The following is an 18,960-nucleotide window of genomic DNA, read 5'->3' on the forward strand; positions in this document are numbered from 1 at the left end:
TTGTGGTGATAATTGATGTAAATATGGGTAGGTGTGGAAGGTAGTATGGGCCCGTACTACTGAAAGCACAGGACCCATACGCGTATCAAAGAAGCCACAACCTCTAGGGTTGGGTTGGGGGTTGGTTCCCGGGATAGTGGGAAGTATCTGAGATCTTGTGATGTTTTTCAGTATGGTGGTTACAAGGCATGTTGGGAGCGGATCCGGGTCAGGATCGGGAGCAGGAGAGGGCGGTCAGGGTGGGTCAGTACCACCCAAGGTTATTGGTCAGATGAGCACAGGCGAGTTGGATGCTAGGATTCGTGAGATTTTGCATGATGAGGTTGCTGTGTTGTTCCGGGCCGAGTTGCCGGAACTGTTTGGGTCGATCAAGACCGCCATGGTTGAGTATTTTGATGAGCGCTATGCGGCTCTCACAGAGACGGCTGCCGCGGCAGCTACAACGGCTGTCGCAGCGGCAGGGGGAGGAGCAGGTCGAGGTTTTCAGTATCGGGAATTTGATAATACGAAGCCCCCTACCTTCGATGGAGTCCAGGACCCGATTGTTGCTATGAGATGGTTGTCGGACGTGGAGGGGCGTTTCTTCACGTGTTCATGCCCTACTGATCAGAGGGTGAGGTGTGCTCTGAACCTGTTGAGGCTCGGGGCGAAGGATTGGTGGAGATTGACTACGGGGTCATTTTCGGATGCGCAGAGGGCTACGGTTTCTTGGGATCAGTTCCGGGAGATGTTTAGCACTCGTTATGTTCCGCGGGTTGAGAGAGAGAGGTTGGCTCAGGAGTTCCTGGAGCTGAAGCAAGATTCAGAGTCGGTGACGGAGATCACCAGGATGTTCACAGAGAGGGCGATGTTTTGCCCTGAGTTCGCTTCAGAGCAGGCTCAGATGTCCCGCTATCTGAGTATGCTCAAGAGGGATATCAGGCAGTTTGTGTCTACACAGAGGTGCGATACCTTGTTGGAGTTGCAGGAGGCCGCCAGGCGGCGTGAGTTGGAGATTGAGTTGCAGTTGTGGGAGCTGAGGCAGGCTCCGGTGTAGTCGCAGCCAGCGCCGAAACGGTCCAAGACCGTTGATTCTAGATTGGGAGATCAGAGCAGCCACACGTGTGGGAAGTGTGGGAAGGGTCACACCGGAGTTTGTAGGTTCGGTGGTGCATGCCGCAAGTGCGGAAAGGAGGGGCACTATGCGAGGGATTGTCGGCAGACAGCCCCGATTCGGGATTTGAGGATTTGTTATCATTGCCATCAGGTTGGACACTTGAGGGTCAACTGTCCACAGTTTGTTGTAGGATCGGTGCAGGCTCCAGCACCGACCACTTTGAGGATTACGGGTGGAGGTCAGGGTGGAGCGGAGCCCCCAAGGGCTCAGGGTCGTGCTTTTCAGCTTACAACGGAGGAGGTTAGGGCAGTGCCGGATGCAACTGCGGGTATGTTTCTTTCTTGATGTCTTGTTATTTGGTAATTATTGTGGAGTATTGTTTATCTGCTAGTCTCGCTGTGTGATTTTTGGTATTGTATTCGTTGTTCCTTGAGGGTTGTGGTATGGTTATGGGTTTGGTGTTGGGAATTTTGTTGGTTATCATTCATGAGGATTATTAGTGGGAATCTGACTTTTGGTCTGAATGTCGAGTAGCATCTGCAGTCTGAGGAGTGGTTAGCTGAAGACCGGGTTTCTTTCGAGCCCGGGATGATCAGTGTTGTTATGTAAATTTGTGAAGATTGCTTGTTCTAGTGGAAATCAGTTCGCGTGTAAGGGATTGTGTTGTGTAGGGCTGTTAAGGGAGGTCGGTGATGGCGACCGGTGGTTGATAGTCAGTGCTCTAAGTGGGGGAGGATTGAATAATTCTCCGGAAGATCGATAAGCATGAGAGTTTGTCTAGCTATTGGGATTCAATAGTGGTTTTGTCAGCCGAGCGTAGGCTGGTATGAGAAAGTGTCAGACAAGCGGGGCGGGATGCAGACCAAGGGTGATTGATTGTGGAAGGCCTGGGATTAGGTCGGGTTTGAGTATGCAGGGTGGAGATAGAGTTCGGAACCCCTAGAGGGCTAGAACAGTATGCATGGGAAAGTTTTCTGGAGGGATAACGTGGGATGATGAATGCTAGTTGAGCGGTCCGGATAGACTGAAGGCCGGTGGGCGTACCAGTCAGGCGAAGGCTCGGAGAACGGTCCAGACAGGTTGAAGGCCCTGGAGGGCGGTCCATACCTGTTGAAGGTTCTGAGAGTGGTCCAGATGGACTGAAGGCCTGGTATGGTGGCCCAGTCATGCTGAAGACTCTGCATGTGTTGATAGATCGGTATGAGGGAATGGAATGAGTATGTCGCGATGTGATAGCATCAGAAGGTCTGGCCCCGAGTATTGATCGTGATTAGTGAAAGGTAGTGCATGGACTCAAGAGTCCTTGCGAGCGGATTCAGAGCATGTGTGGGCATTAGATAGCGGTTATGCTATAAGGGAATGATGTAGTATTGGGTGAGCACCGTGGCGCTTGTGGTAGTGTCAAGGTAGCCAAGTGGATTTTCTTGGTAAGGAAAGGGAAAGGAATGTAGCTCTGAGAGGGAGTGTAAGTTCACGGAAGTGAAAGCAATAGTGCGGAGTTATGATTTGCGGTGTTCCAATTATGGTTATTGAGCAGTGTGTTGCAGCTGTGGTATGGAATCACATCTGGGTTGGATGTCTGCTGAGGTCGTGGAAGGAATTCCGCGGGTGTAGAGCCAAGAGGCTCGAAAGGGATGCAGGGATGGAATCTTGGATTTCCAGTTTGATTTTGAACAAGGAATTATGTATGTGGTGGAAATTAATCCTGGGGGATGTTTGGAGGTGTCTTCAGTGTATCGGGTTTTCCCAATCCGAGGATGCTAGAGCCAGTTCTGCATGGGTATGAGATTGCGGAGGAGAACTCATGGGAGTTGCTCTGAGTCTGAAGGATGTGTCATTCTGTCAGCATGGAGTGGATAAAGTTGGTCTTAGATCGGGATTCCGGTGGTTCAGGGCTATTTCTGGCTCGTATGAGTCTAGTAATTGTTGTGATTTAGAGCGAGTGAAGTATCATGGAGTGGTACTCGGTTGATAAGTGTGGTTATCAGAGGATGAGGCCGGTGGCCGGCTTGAAGCGGTGGTTAGGACACCGCAAGAGGGAAAGTTGGGTTTTGGGTTTCGATGGTTGTGTTTTGAGGAACCTGTTCTGGTTAATGCCAGGAGGTACATTGCGAGAGTAGTTTTGGAGTTGTGTTGCCGCAGGCTTCGAGGACGAAGCCTAATTTAAGTGGGGGAGAATTGTAACATCCCGAGTTCAGGAGTGCAAGTTCAGGGTTCAAAGTGTAAATGTGAAAGGGCAACTCGGCGAGTCCATGGGTGGACTCGGCGAGTAGGGACGCGACTCTGGTCGCGTGTTAAGTGGCCAACTCGGCGAGTCGGTGGCTAGACTAGGCGAGTTGGTGCTGAGTGGAGAAAACCCTAATTTCGGGGGATGAGACCTATATAAAGGACATTATACCCTCTCCCTAGCCTCTTTACCCTTTCTTGAAGTCCAGAAAACCCTAAGGCGCGTTTGTGAGTGGTTTAAGAGCTTTTGAACCTTGGAGAAGAGATTTTGGAAGGCTAAGAGGCTTGGAGCAAGGGGCTTTGCAAGGATTCAGATTTCTCTAATGTTGGAGGTTCCTTTGAGGTATTATTTCATCGCTTGGGCTGTTATTCATCTAGATTCATCATTTTGGAGAATTTGGAAAGAACAGATTGTGATATTTTGAGTTTGGAGGTTAGATCTGAGGTTGCTACCTCAGATCTGGAATGGAGAAGGTCTAGAGTGCATTAAAGTCCCTGTTCTTGAGTTATTGGTGGAGCCACTTTGTCCCAAACCCTAACCCTAGAATGTTATATGCCTAGATATCTTTGGATTCACGTAAAGTTTGCCACTTTACGTGATGGATGGGTTGTAGAAGTGTAGATCTATGGTTTGGATCATCTGCATGGCCTGGAAAGCTTCTGTATGGATTAAGATCTAGGGGTACTCGGCGAGTCAAAAAGGTGTACTCGGCGAGTCGCTTGAAGATGGGCAGGAACTCGACGAGTTAGAAGAATAACTCGGTGAGTTGGTTGAAGATAGCCTTGGACTCGGCGAGTCTATTCTTGGACTCGGCGAGTCTGGTCATGAGGACCTAACCTTCTTCTGGTTGAGCTGTGAATCGGTGAGTCAAGGGAGGAATCAGTGATTTGAGTGCGAGGGGACTCAGAGTTGTGGGACTCAACGAGTCTCGGGGTGACTCGACGAGTTGAGTCGCGGATTGGGGAAGTTCTGAGCATGGGGACTCGACGAGTCATCGGGTTGACTCAACGAGTAGAGTCAGTCAGGAGGTTGACTTTTGCTTTGACTTTGACCAAGGGTTGACTAGTTGACTTCCAGGGGCGTTTTGGTAATTGTTGGCATTTGTTTTGAGTTCAGTGTTGGTGTTGGCTAGTGGTGGAGATTGTGTCAGTGGTCGGAGCAGCTCGGTCTTATCTTTTCAGTCGGCAGTTGCGAGGTGAGTTATCCTCACTATATCGACAGGGCCTATGGCACCAAGGCCGACCCTTTATCAGATTGTGATCCGGATATCGTTGTTACGTTATTGCTTTGCTATGTTTGCATCCTGGTAGTTAGGATGGTATATGCTAGTGACCGGTTAGGTCGGTATCCTGGTTAGGATGATGTTATGCTATGTGATCTGCTAGATCGATTTGAATGGATGTGAATTGTTATATGTTTGAATGTTTATGTGCACATGGTTGTTGGACTGGGGTTGGGTTGAGGCGGGTCCTGCTTTGTGCTGTAGGCCAACATACCCAGGGCGAACCGGTTATCCCGAAGGCCCAGCGAGCGGTCCGGATAGGCTGTAGGCCCCAAGAGGGCGGACCAGATGTGCCGAGGCTCGGAGAGTGGACCAGGCCGACTGAAGGCCCGGTGTGGGCGGACTAGTCATACTGTAGACTCAGAGAGTAGACCAGGTGGATTGAAGGCCCGGTGCGGGCAGACCAATCACACTGTAGACTTGATGTATATGGCTAGACTCGGAGCGTGGACCAGGTGGACTGAAGGCCGGTGCGGCGGACCAGTCACACAGTAGACCCGAAGTGCATGGTTGTTCTGTGTTCGTTTATGATATGGCATGTTGTGCATGTATGGTATATGTGGTTGGTATTTTGGGGGTATCTCACTAAGCTTTCGGGCTTACAGTTGTGGTTTAATGTTTTTCAGGTTCTTCAGGAGACCGTGGCAAGCTAAAGGCATGATCGTACCGCTCCTCATGACTATGTTTTATGATGTGGTTCTGGGAAGACTCTGATAATAATTGTATTGAAAACCTTTTTGTAATAACTTTATGAAACCGGGTTGTTTTTGAAAAGTTTAAATTCTTTGAAATTTTTTGAGTGTTACAAGATTCAAACTTTTCCCACTCCATCAGCTTCCTCTGCATCAGCCATGCCTTTCTCACAGAATCAATCGTTCGTGGTGTCTCAAGCTACTTCATCCTCAATTGGGGCTTATTCTTCAAGGGGAAAAGAGGGTGATGAAAATCTTGCATTTGCTTCAGGGCTTGTCAATTGCTACAATGCACTCGTAGTCGGGGATCTTCCACCCCAACTATCATTTGCCGATCTCGATCAAATTCACCCTGAAGACGTTGAAGAAATGGATATTACATGGCAAATTGCCATGGCAGTATTTAGGGCGAAACAGTTTGCCAAAATATCTGGAAAGAACAACTGGGGGATGAGTGCTGACAAGAAAGTTGGGTTCAACAAGGGAAAGTTGTGATGTTTCAACTGCCACGAGCCAGGGCATTTTGCTCGTGATTGTCCACAGCCAGACAAAAGATCAAATAATGATAGGACAATAGTTTCAGTTGGAAACAATCGAAGTGGTGCTCAGATAAACAATGAGAAGGCTATGGTTGCACTGTCTTTCGACTGGGAGGATCAGATGCAGGCCCTGAATTTGTCTGCACCTGAAAATGCTCACCTGGCACAGGTCTGTGATGATGCTCCGACAGAGATTGTGGCAGCTGAAGACAAAATGATGGAGCTGCAGTTTGCGTTGATGGTATCTTCTTCTCATGAACCGAATACAACCGAGGTAAGTCTACCATCATGCTATCAAGCTTGTATTGATTATGTTAAAATTCTGCATGAGAACATTGAGACATTAGGCAGTGAAGTAGAAAGCCTTAAAATTCTCCGTGAACTTAATGACCCGCTAAAAAGGGAAGTAGAAGACCTTAGATATGAAGGTTACCAACTCAGAAAAGGTCAAAAACCACTTAAAGCCCAATTGGAATCCAAAATAAAGGACTTTAGGAGACTTCAGGAAGACTATAGTAATAAATGCGAAAATTATGATTATGTAGTGAAACATAACACTGAACTAGTGGGTAAAATTGAATCTTTAAAGGGCAAATTTTAAACTGCTGATTTTGATTTTAGAAAATATGATGTCTCGAGTGAGGTAGTTGCAAATATGATAGACCACTGCATGCAATTTAAGAGGAATCAATCAAAGGGTCTAGGTTATAATCAAGTGCCCCCTCCCTTCAATCATTCATATCAGCACATGCCTTTGTCCAAAGAAGAGATTGCTAATGAACCATTTATGGTTTATGGCAAGCCATCTGGTTTTGTTTCGGGAGGATTTATTAATGTTGAAAGTACTAACATTTCTACTTCTCCTGCAGATCAATCCTTGAATCAGTCAAAGCACGAAGTTGAAGGATCTGTTTCTGAAAATAAATTTGAGTCTAAACCTGAAGTTTTAGTTTTGAATAAAGACAATATTTTTTCTGATGTTTCAAATGACAATGATTTTTGTGGTGGTGTTTCTAGTGTTTCTGATACTATTTTGAATGGTTTGAAAGTGTCTGCTTTGAACAATTTAGTTGACAATTCTGATGTACGTGATAATGATTTTAAAGAACCACCAGTTTCACAACTTTCCCCATCTAATGCAACCTCACTTGCCTCACAACCTAATTCTCATTCATGTTCCTGTGAGAGAAGCAAGGGTGTTGAGATGGAAAACAATTTTGAACAATGTAGTACAAATTATAACAATAACAAACAGATATGTTTCAGTTGTGGAGTTGGTGGCCATATAGCTAGAAATTGTCAAAATCGTATGTTTGTACACTTCGAATTTCCAAGAGGAGAAAATGAATTCAGAGGAAGGTCTTTAACTAGAAAGTCCTCTAGAAATCATTATAGGAATGATGATTGGAAAGATGATCGGAGTAGAAAAAGGGTCGTTTTTCAAAAACATAAAGAGGTTTTTCATTACAAAGTCCCAGGTAGTTTGCCAAAACCGAGCATGGTTAAGCCAAGGTCGATTTCGTCAACAAGCAGCAGTGAGTCTTCAACCAACTCTGGTAGAAAACCCACATGTTTCAAGAAAACTGATAAACATTCAAAATCAACCGGGACTATTAGAAAACCAAATTATCAATGGCTTCCCAAACAAGTTTCCAATTCATCTTCCGTGTCCTCTAAAAAATCCGAAAATTATCAATTTGAAAAGGCATCGGGACCGCCCAGGAAAAGAATGACCTGGGTTCCCAAATCTAATTAAACCCGCACACACTACTAGAAAAAAGGCCTTTTACGACGCTCATTGCGCGTCGTAAAACGCTTAGACAACGCGCAAATGCGCGTCAAGGAAGGCCCTGTCATAACGAGAGACGACGCGCTTTTGCACGTCGTCTATTTACGACGCACATTTATGACACGCATTTACGATGCCCAGTTATGACACACAATGCGTATCAAGGAAGGCCCTGTCATAAAGGAAGACAACATGCATTTGCGTGTCGTAACCTTACGACGCGCATGTTTATGACATGCAATGCGTATCAAGAAAGCCCATGTCATAAATGAAGATGACATGCATTTGTGTGTCATAAACTTCAGTAACCATTTACGATATGCATTTACGACGCGTCTTTACAATACTCATTCACACATAATACAAAAATATGTAAACAAATATATACCAAAACTATCAATATCATCCAATAACATCATGTCAAAAAATTGTAATACATTGATATTAAGGGGATCTAATTGTACATTGTTATTAAGAGGTTTTCTCTAGCTATATAAGCTAATAGTACATTGCTATTAAGGAACACCTTCTTGTTTCTACTTCTTATTGGTATGCTTCTTTTTTTTTTCCATATGATACTTGTGGAGGCTCCACCCAGTTATCACTCATAATCTTCTTAAAGTCAACCTTGTGAGAATATCAACACCCTTGAAGTCAAAAGTCATAAGTTGAAATGGTAAATACCTGTGAAACAGCTTGTTTACACAACTGATGCACAATCCCATCATTCATTATAACTCCTATGAAATGTAACACACATGAAAAATGAGGGGAAAAAATGTAAAAAGTCAAAAAAGGAACACTTACCATCTTCTCTGACAATACCATCATGCCCATCTGAAGAATACGGATCTAGAGCAACATTTGTGTAGATGATATGTTCATGTGATTTCACCAACATTTGTGTAGTTGACACAAGATTGTGATCTAACTTCTGCATGACCTCCATACTCATCAGGAATATCCTCCTGTAAATATTATTCAAGAGTATAAAAATGGTTATAAATGTTGGGTGTGTGTAAATTTATCATAAAAAAGAGCTTGTTTGAAAAGACCAAATTGTCACCTCGATCGCATGGCCGGTATGTCGGACAACCACCATTTGAAACTTTTCATGCATTTCTCCTATTGTGAGAGCCCTGGTACATAAAATAGTATAAGCAAATGACATTATCACAATCTAGTAAGTTGTATATGAAACAAATTTATCACACTAATGCTAAACAGTATGTAGGGGTAGTTTTCATAAAAAAAAAAAACTCTTAAAATCTCTTCTTTTTAACCAAATAAACAATATGTAGGGGCAGTTTGGTCAAAATTATTAAACTCATTATTTTTTTATCAAAAAAACAGTATGCAGGGGTAATTTCGTAAAAAAAACACTTAAAATCACTATTTTAAAAAATAATAATAATCTTGGGGCAGTTTGGTCAAAACAGTTAAAATCATAATTTTTTTTATCAAAGAAACAGTATGCAGGGGCATTTTGGACAATATATATATATATATATATATATATATATATATATATATATATTAAAATCACTATTATTTTTACCAAAAAACCGTATGTAGTACAATTTGGACAAAAAATTGTTAAAAAAAGGAAGATGTATATAAGGGCATAAAACAGAAAATAAAATATTATACATACATTAAAGCATACATACCTGATGATAACACATTGGATTCCTTGAAGAAGAAAGATAAAAGATGATTTCTAGTTTTTACGATGTAAGTACTTAAGAAGATCCTAGAGGAAGGTGACAGTAACACCATTAACCCTACAGAAAGGAAGAAAATACATGTCAGACAATCACAACTTCATTAAAGTTTAAAGCCAGATATGGAGAATTAAATATATGAACAAATATTCCCATAAGCAAAAGACTACTCTATTTCTGTTTTCTCATTGCACCTTATAATATGCATCACTCATAATTATCACAAAAACAAGTTGGAATGCATATGTTTTAGAAGTGAGAAAATTAAAGCTAAAGTACCTACTAAGTCACATCAGCAGCTGTTGTGCCCATCCAGCTCAAGGAAGAAATTTGCAAGGTAGAACGCTTGTTAGATATTCTTTCTTTGACTGTATGAAGAGGTAAACCATCATTCACAAAGTGAATATTTGCATGTTGAGTGGAAGAATCAACAAAGTGAATATTTGCATGTTGAGTGGACAGTTTAAGTGGCCTCTAGAAATCATTCCACATTAAAGAATTAGATTTCAAAAGTTAATGTATACTTCTTCTTTTCCGAAAAAAATTTAAGACATAAAAGTGTATTCATACATATATAAACTTGTAGTGCAAATGAATGGTTTTGCAGTTAAACAGGGGAATATAAGTGGTTATCAACTTTTAGAAGGCAAATAAGTTATTATAGAAAGCCATTTGTTCTATAATATTCAATAAACTAATAAAATCAATGATCGATATCAGATATAGATGAGCAAGACTGAAGTTAATGTGATGCAAAGCATGGAAGATTTGTGAACTTTCTAATTGTTCTTTTGGATCAATGAGATGCATAAGGAAGGCACAACATATTGCACTCAAATCTTCATTGAGATAAAAAGTGATGTTAAAAATATTATAAATGAATAAATTAATCATGACATTCAACAAGTAGTTAATCCAATTTTCAGTCTTGGTGATGCTCCCAACCATAAATTACTTAAGAAATTTAACCCCAGTTGGTGCTGTTTTGGGTAGCTATTTAATGAGTAATTTGAAAAAAAAACATAAAGGAAAAAAACCAAATTTCAAAAAACCTCTAATATTTTTATGTTAGGTTGGTAAACAAAGGGATGCTAGTTAAAATCAAATATTTGAATAGTTTTATTAAAGGAAAAAATTGCATAACACATGTTTAATGTAGATATGAAGTGCGTAGTAGGATATGCCCTGTTAGAAAGCGAAGCTTCTTGTGCAAATAGAGATCAAATTTAAACAGGCGTGTATAAATAGTTGGTCAACCTTTTGACTATTTTAGAATGTTATCTTTCTAATTACACCACAGTTGGAATACAATTAAAAAAAAAACAAGAATGCTTTATTATTTATAAAATTTCATAAAAAATTGAGAGTACCTTAATAGCAAACACATTTCTTGACTATGTAACATGAATGAATTTCAAGAGGAGACTAGAATCACAATAGAGAAACAGGTAGAAGCTAAAACACCAAAGCCAATCCCCAAGACAAAATAAAGCTTCTTATTTTGTGTTAATTTGGCATTGATCCTCTTCCTGACTTGCCTCATTATCTTGTTCTCCTCCCTAATCACTTGGCACTCTTCTTTCATAATCATATTCTCCCTCCTTAACTATATACATACATATCACCAACCAACAAAAATGTATCTTCTTAAACTCGACTGTTTAATTTGTTTGCTGATTATTATACTATTTTATTGCACCTTGTTTTCTTTAAATGTGTACCTATTGTTTTTACTTTTATATAGCTAGAATTCTGATAATAAATTTTCTAAAGATATAAATGACATCAAAATAGAATTTGGTATGTTACTGTGACCTCAAGAATAGTGTTGACAAGTTTTTGTGTTGCTTCCTTCCATGAGGATAATGTTTATGAAGTGATAGAAGTTTCATGGCTTGATTGCACCTCCTCACCAGTTATTATTGAAGTAGTAGAAGTAGTGGAATCAGATAGAAGAAGTCCCTCCATCATAAACTCCTCTCCAATCAAATTCATAGTTTCAGGATCCAACTTCTCACTTAACTGCACAAATCCCCACATAGATGAAGAAGATGAGTCCAAATTTGTTATTTTGCATGGAAGTAGATTGTTATGTTGTAATGGGAATAAATGAAACTGGCCACAGAACATGTGACATCCTCATGCAAAGGATCTGCTGCAGCCGCTGTTGAACGTAGTGCAAGATCCAACAAAGACTGAAAATTAAACTCAAATAAATTAAAACATAAATTTTATCCCTAGCCATAAATATGGATGATACACATAAGGGTAAACTACAGAAACAACATTACATTTTGGGCAATTTTGCAGTTTAACTAACCATTTCTACTTTATTTTTTTCCAATAAAAAAACCATTAAAGTTTCAGACATATTTCCAATTTAACCATTTTTACCTGATATAATAGGTCAAACATAGTTAATTTGGAGAATTAGAATGGTTAATTTGGAAAAATGTCTTAACTATTATTGTTTGATTGGAAAGAATAAAGCATCAGTGGTGTATTCACAATAATTACCCATAATATACTCTGGTTTTTTTGAGTAAGATAATACGAGTTAAATAGAGAAAGACCTGAAGCTTCTCAACAGAGATCTCATTTGGTGCTTTATCAAGTTCATCAAGTGCAGTATCCGTAAAATGAACCAAGAAATCACCCTGTATTTGTAACTCAACCAAATCAAATATCAAATTTAATTACAAATTACAATTCAAAAAATTTAAACTACAAAAACACAACAATCAAAATTTAACCTGATCCAGAATAAGATAATGCTTAATAGAACGCAGCTTGCCAATGAGGTCATACTGTCAACATTCAAAAATAATAATTGGTCACAAAATATTGTTAAAATAACTAAAAAGAACAACCATATTTGAAAAGGAAGGAGTCAAAATTGGTTTGTTGATAATGTAAAGCCATATTTGAAGTAAGAAGCACCGTGTTGTTGGGGCCCCATGACTTGCGACTCCCCCCAATACTGATCCAACTCTGTTTTTGAAGTAAGAAGCACTGTGCATAAAGAACATAAGCATGCCCATTCCTCGTTTCATACTCTTCCAAAAATCAGATATGACAAGGAAAACATAGGCAACTTGATACATCAAAGGTGCATCAAGTATAAAAAAGAACTGGGAAACTGATATTAACACTGTCATATAGTAGTTTGGTGCACTAAACACTGTCACCACATTCTTGTCCTAATATCAATCAGAAAATTATTAATAAGCCTAATAATTATCATTAAAGAGGGATAGAGGGATGGAGGGTTAATTAAGTAAATATACATGACACCAGTTGAAACCCTCCATGAAAAGTTGGTGAGCTCTGGAGATGAGAGTAAGCCCATTTGTATAGTTGAAGTGAGACGCAATGTCTTGTCTGAATGTGTATCCAGCCCCATGTGGAGAGAACCCCTACCCGCATCTATCATCTGGATCCGACCTTAACAGATCACACATTGTTCCTTCATGTGGGACCTACAAATTCTTAAACACACCAATTTAAGTATTACAATTTAAGTATCACTATCATCTAAGATTGCTGAATCTAGTGTTTATGATATGTGTATACTAACTGGATCGTGCTTTTTTATAGCAAACATGGAGTCCCAACGACCTGTTGTATTAGTTCTAAGTGGAAAATCAAAAAATGAGAAGGAATTTGCAAGGTCTTTAAAAGAAAGTTCATCCCTTAAAATCACAAATGATGTAAAGTTCCAGACCTATTTGCATTCTGAGATGGAAAAGCAATCGGAAAAAGATGAATTCAACATTGATACTTACATGGATCCTGAAATCACTAAAGAAGGGCATTGGTCCTTCAGAAAAAGATGAAAAAGCTGACTACTGAAGAAGGGCTTCGTGGAGAAAATTGCAATCAAGCCCTAAATTGAATGGTTATCCATTTAAAGAAAACACAGTATAGGGCTAGTGTTGATAATTTGGAAGAAAAAAGACGAAGAACAGAAGAATATGAGGTCAAAGTAACGGAATGGAATAAATAAAGGAAAATTCTTACCTTTTCCTTCGAACAGAGGGTCAATTGACTTTCAATTTTCGGTGTTAGGGCTTAGCGATTGTAAGAGGAAGAAGACAAACGTACTCTCATAGATGATGGTTGTATGCGCTTGATTTTGCGAAGATGAGTTAAAGTAAAGAACTAGGGTTTTCTTGTTGTAAGTCAGGGGAGAAGCCGAGAAAGTAATTAGAGGAGAAGGGGGGAATCGCTGAAGAAGAAAAATAGGATGTCTTCATAAGATGGAAGGGAAAATTGGTTTAGAAGCTGGTCAAACATAATGAAATGTTGAAACGTTTGGAAACAACTTCTCCCAAATGGTTGGAGAAGATGGTCGGAGACAGTTGGCCGTGCTATGACGACCAACGCCCTAGGGCTTTTTCTTGCTAATCGGAAGAGGCGGGGGGTTTAATTTTTCGGATCCAATATAGGCGGGTGAAATCCCGCTTAAAACGCGTGTTTCATTAAAAAATTATAAAGCAACACTCTTAGATGACGCACGTTTTATGAAAGGTGCCCTCCGCATTTTTTTTTTCTTTTATGACACTAGTTTTAGGGCACGCACAAATGCGATGCCCTCTATCCTTCATATTTTGCAAAACTGACATTATTTTTTAGGGCACGCACAAATGCGTATCGTCTATCAACGCGTGTCATTGTTTGCGCGTCATTAAAGGGATTTTTTCTAGTAGTGACATTTTGCAGGGACAGTTGCGGGGGAATGTCGCCAGACCCTGGTTCGTCGACAGCGGCTGTTCTCGGCATATGACGGAAGATATCGCCCAACTGCAAAACATTCAATCATTTAATGGGGGATTCATCTCCTTTGCGGGTGGAGAAGGTGGCAAGATCACTCAAAGAGGAACTGTCACAAACGGTGTTTTAAGTTTCGAGAATGTTAATTTTGCTCCCGAACTGAAGCATAGTCTATTAAGTGTATCTCAGATCTGTGACAAGGGCTATTCTACGCATTTCACTGATAAGGAATGCATGATTCTCAAGCCAGGCTTCGTCATCCCAGAAGAGTGGATTCTCGTAAAATCTAAAAGGGATGGGAATGCCTATATAATTGATATGAATAACAATCTTCCAGATTAAGTTACGTGCATTTTCTCCAAGATCTCCAAACAAACTGCAATGCTGTGGCATAGAAGACTAGGTCATGCGAATGCCAAGAACTTGAATCGTCTTGCGAAAAATGAGATGTTCCGTGGATTGCCTGTCCAATACTTCATTACGTTCGAAAAATGTGTGTCATGTGCACAAGGAAAGCATCATAGAAAACCACACCTACCAAAACAGGTCAACTCAATTAGCAAGGTGCTTCAGTTGCTACATATGGATTTGTTTGGACCAGTAAATGTTCTCAACATCAACAAAAATTCCTACTGCCTGGTTGTGATTGATGATTTCTCTCGATTTATGTGGGTTTTCTTTCTATCCAACAAAGCTGGAGTTGCTGATTTGATTAAGAAATTCATTGTATTAATTGAGAACCAAACTAACAATCGAGTGAAGGCGCTTCGTACCGACAACGGAACAGAGTTCAAGAATTCTGTACTCGATCACTTTTGTGCAGAAAAGGGTATCATGCGTAAATACAACTCTGCTCACACACCCCAACAAAATGGTGTTGCTGAACATAACGTTGAAAGACGCTGCAAGGACGATGCTGTGTGATTCAAAGCTACCAGTCTTCTTTTGGGTCGAGGCAATAAACACTGCCTGCTATGTTCAAAATCGCGTGTTAATCAACAAAGCTCAGATGAAGACACCGTATGAAATTTTATATAATCACAAGCCATCAGTCAGTCATTTCCGTGTATTTGGCTGTCCTTGCACCCTTCTTCACTTAGATAGCAACCCGAAGTTAAATGCCAAGGCCGATGATTGTTACTTCGTAGGGTATGCTGCTCGCACTACTTATAGAGTCTACAATAAGAAGACAAAACAAATTTTAGAATCCTATGACGTGCATTGGATGGAAGAAAATGAGACGGATGCTAGAGTGGGTCCGGATTGGCTGTTTGATTACACGTCGCTGTTCAAATCAATAAATGTGTCGTCGAGTGGCTCGTCTGGATTTGTTTCTGGTTCGAAGAAGACTTCTGAAGATGAAGACGAAGAATTTATCTACAGACCTCCATCTGCATCCTCTTCTTCATCCAAGGGGAAGTGCCCAGTTTCGTCTGAAGGGGAATCCTCTGCTATACCTGAGGGGGAGTCCTCTGCTATACCAGAGGGGGAGTCATCTGTACAACATGATAGTCAAAATGATACTTCTGATGTTGAAGCTACGCCATCTGCTCCTACGGAAAGAGAATTCATGTCTAATGACGCTTCCGTAGCTTCCTCAACCTTTATGGAACTACTCTTTCCCGAACTTATCTCAAATGAGTTTGTAACAGAGCCTTCTGGAGCGGCTCAATCAACAAATGAAGGAGGTATCAACATTCACACTCTTCCTGTCTTTCTCAATGACATCAGCCAAGAGATACCTTCAAGAATTCAACGCGATCATTCGATCGACAACATCATTGGTTAGCTGGGGGACAGTGTTAAAACAAGAAGTCAGAGTGGAGATGTTAATGCTTGTCTCTACTCTTGCTTTATCTCTCAAATAGAGCCCAAGAATGTTGAAATGGATCTGAATGAACCCAGCTGGGTAGATGCAATGCATGAGGAACTGCATCAATTTGAAAAACTCGGTGTTTGGAAGTTAGTTAAGTTACCAAAGGGAAAGAAGTCTCTTGACACAAGATGGGTTTATCGCAATAAGCAGGACGATTCAGGGGTTATAGTGCAAAATAAATCTTGATTGGTAGTTCGCGGGTTTCGACAAGTCGAGGGTCTTGATTACACTGAAGTTTATGCTCCGGTAGCTCGCCTGGAGGCCATACGCATCTTCATAGCATATGCTTCTTACATGAACTTTACTGTGTATCAAATGGACGTCAAGACTGCCTTCTTATATGGCAAGGTGAAGGAAGAAATCTACGTTGATCAACCTCCTGGGTTCGTTGACTCAAAATTTCCTAATCATGTCTACAAGTTGGACAAGGCATTGTATGGGTTACATCAAGCTCCTCGAGTGTGGTATGCAACTCTAACAAAGCATTTACTCGAGCATGGTTACTCTTGTGGTACTATCGATCAGACTTTGTTTATCAAGCATGTCGACAATGATCAAATTCTTATGCAAATCTATGTTGACGACATTATCTTTAGGTCGACTAGTCCGCAACTCTGCAAAGAATTCGAAGGTGTAATAAAGAAGCGGTTCGAAATGAGTTCGTTGGGAGAAATGGCCATGTTTTTGGGGCTTTAGGTTAAATAGAATTCAACCAGAATCCTGCTACATCAAGCCAAGTATGTGGAGGATATTCTTGAGAAGTTCGGGTTTCACGGCGCTAAATCTACTTCAACACCAATGGTTGAACGACCTCTTCTGACTCCAGTTCCTGACGGCGAATCCGTAGATCAGACCCACTATTGATCGATGATCAAATCGCTGATGTATTTTACTGCATGCCGACCTGACATCATGTTTGCAGTTTGTCAATGCGCACGTTATCAGGCTAATCCTAAACTTTCACATCTTATTGTTGTCAAAAGAATTTTTCGGTATATCAAAGGGAGCCCAAATTGGGTCTTTGGTATCCGAAGAATTCTGAATTTGATCTTTATGCTTTTGCTGACAGTAATTATGGAGGCTGTGAGCTTGACATGAAATCAACTTTAGTAGGATGTCCATACCTAGGTGACAGACTAGTTTCGTGGCAATGCAAGAACCAACACACTGTCTCAACTTCCACAGCGGAGGCGGAATACGTTGTTGCATCGGCCTGCTGTTCTCAAGTCATCTAGATCCAACATCAGTTGTTGGATTACGGTTTGAATTATTTAGAAACCCCTATTTACTATGATAATGAGGCCGCTATTTAAATTGCCAAAAATCCAGTCCAACACTCTAAAACCAAGCACATCGACATTAAAATTCACTTTATCAGAGACTGTTACGAGCGTTCACTAATCCGACTGGAACAGGTCCCTACTGCTAATAATGTGGCGGATCTGTTCACAAAACCATTCAACAAAGCTCGCTTCGATGTGCTTGTGGGTTTTCTGAAAATGATTCGTTTTGAGGATTAAGTTTCTTTTTATTTTTTCTTTTTCTTAATTCTTCAATCTTTATTTTTATTTTTATTTTTATTTTTTTTATTTTTTATTATTTTTTAGGATAGATTAAATTTGCGCATGGTATTTTTATTTTATTTTATTTAATTCTCTCCCATGCACAAATTTAGGGGGAGAAATAAAAAAAAATCCAAAAACAATAAAAAATCAGAAAAATCCAAAAACATTAAAAATCTGGAAAATTAGAAATGTTGCTGTTAGTCTTGTTTGCAGGTGTTGTACTGGGAAATGAAATTAGCAAGTGATAAAAGGCAATCTGAATCTGCGTAACGTACCGAAATTGAATCGTCTACGCTCTGTGCTCGATGCGCTGGTAGGCACGAAAGTTTTTTAAACGGACTTGACTAGGGAAAGTTGAATCTAATGAATTTAAGGACTTGACAAACTTTGACCTAATTAGATCCGTTTAGCCTGACATCACGACGCTCGGATAGGTTGAGCAGGGAGATATACGTGGGAATCTATCGGTCACACTAATTAACCTGTATCTAGAACTGTGGATTCACTTTTCCTCGATGTGCGGATTTTGTCCTTAATTCCGGTTGGATGGGGTGACTGGAGAATTCCGATAAACTTGGTCTGTAGAAGGTTATTTTCTTTCTTTCTGTATGTTAGTCATATGTTTCCTCCTCTGCGTGATCGAAAGATCCGACCTGGACTGTAACATATGCAACTCTATTTCTCTACATCTTCTATCTATGCAATTCTTTCTATCTGTTAGCCATATATTGTCTCCTCTGCGTGACTCAAAATCCGACCTGACACACAGTATATGCACCATTCTCTTCTCAATCCCTCTAAAACTTCAGTTAGTCATATGTTTCTTCCTTTGCGTGATTGGAAGAGATCCGACCTGGATGTACAACATATGCATTCTAAATCGATCTTCTCTTTTAATAATTGTCTGCTTACCCAGTGTAAGGAGTATTTTGGAAGTCCTTGATGGCTGGGGCATGCCAGGAAGCGGGAAACACATTCTAGTATAATTAAAATTGAACACATACAGGTTGTCTGTAGATCTCGCTGCTCAATTTAGGTGGACAACAATATCCCTGGTTGTAGTCAGTTAAATGGTCGTAAGAAAATTTTATTTAAGAATTAGGGCCAATCATGATAAAAAAATTATAATCATTTATATGAATGTGTCATGTCATTGGTAAGTTGTCCTAAAATTGTCACAAACTTTTCGTGTTTAAGTGGACCACAATACTGGCGATCGATCAGACGAAAACATGAAAATAAAGGTACCGACAAGTGGAATAAGGCTGTCCAACAACTATGATCCCAACGTCACAAATTTTTCCCAGATAATTAATTTTTAAGTTGTATATTATAATCGGAGTAAATTTAATTTTAATTTTGTTTTTATTTTTTATTTTTATTTTGTTAACTGCTAA

The sequence above is a fragment of the Lactuca serriola genome, chromosome 8, assembly GCF_051521515.1.
Source record: "Lactuca serriola cultivar US96UC23 chromosome 8, Lser_US96UC23_V15, whole genome shotgun sequence".
Taxonomy (NCBI): Eukaryota; Viridiplantae; Streptophyta; class Magnoliopsida; order Asterales; family Asteraceae; genus Lactuca; species Lactuca serriola.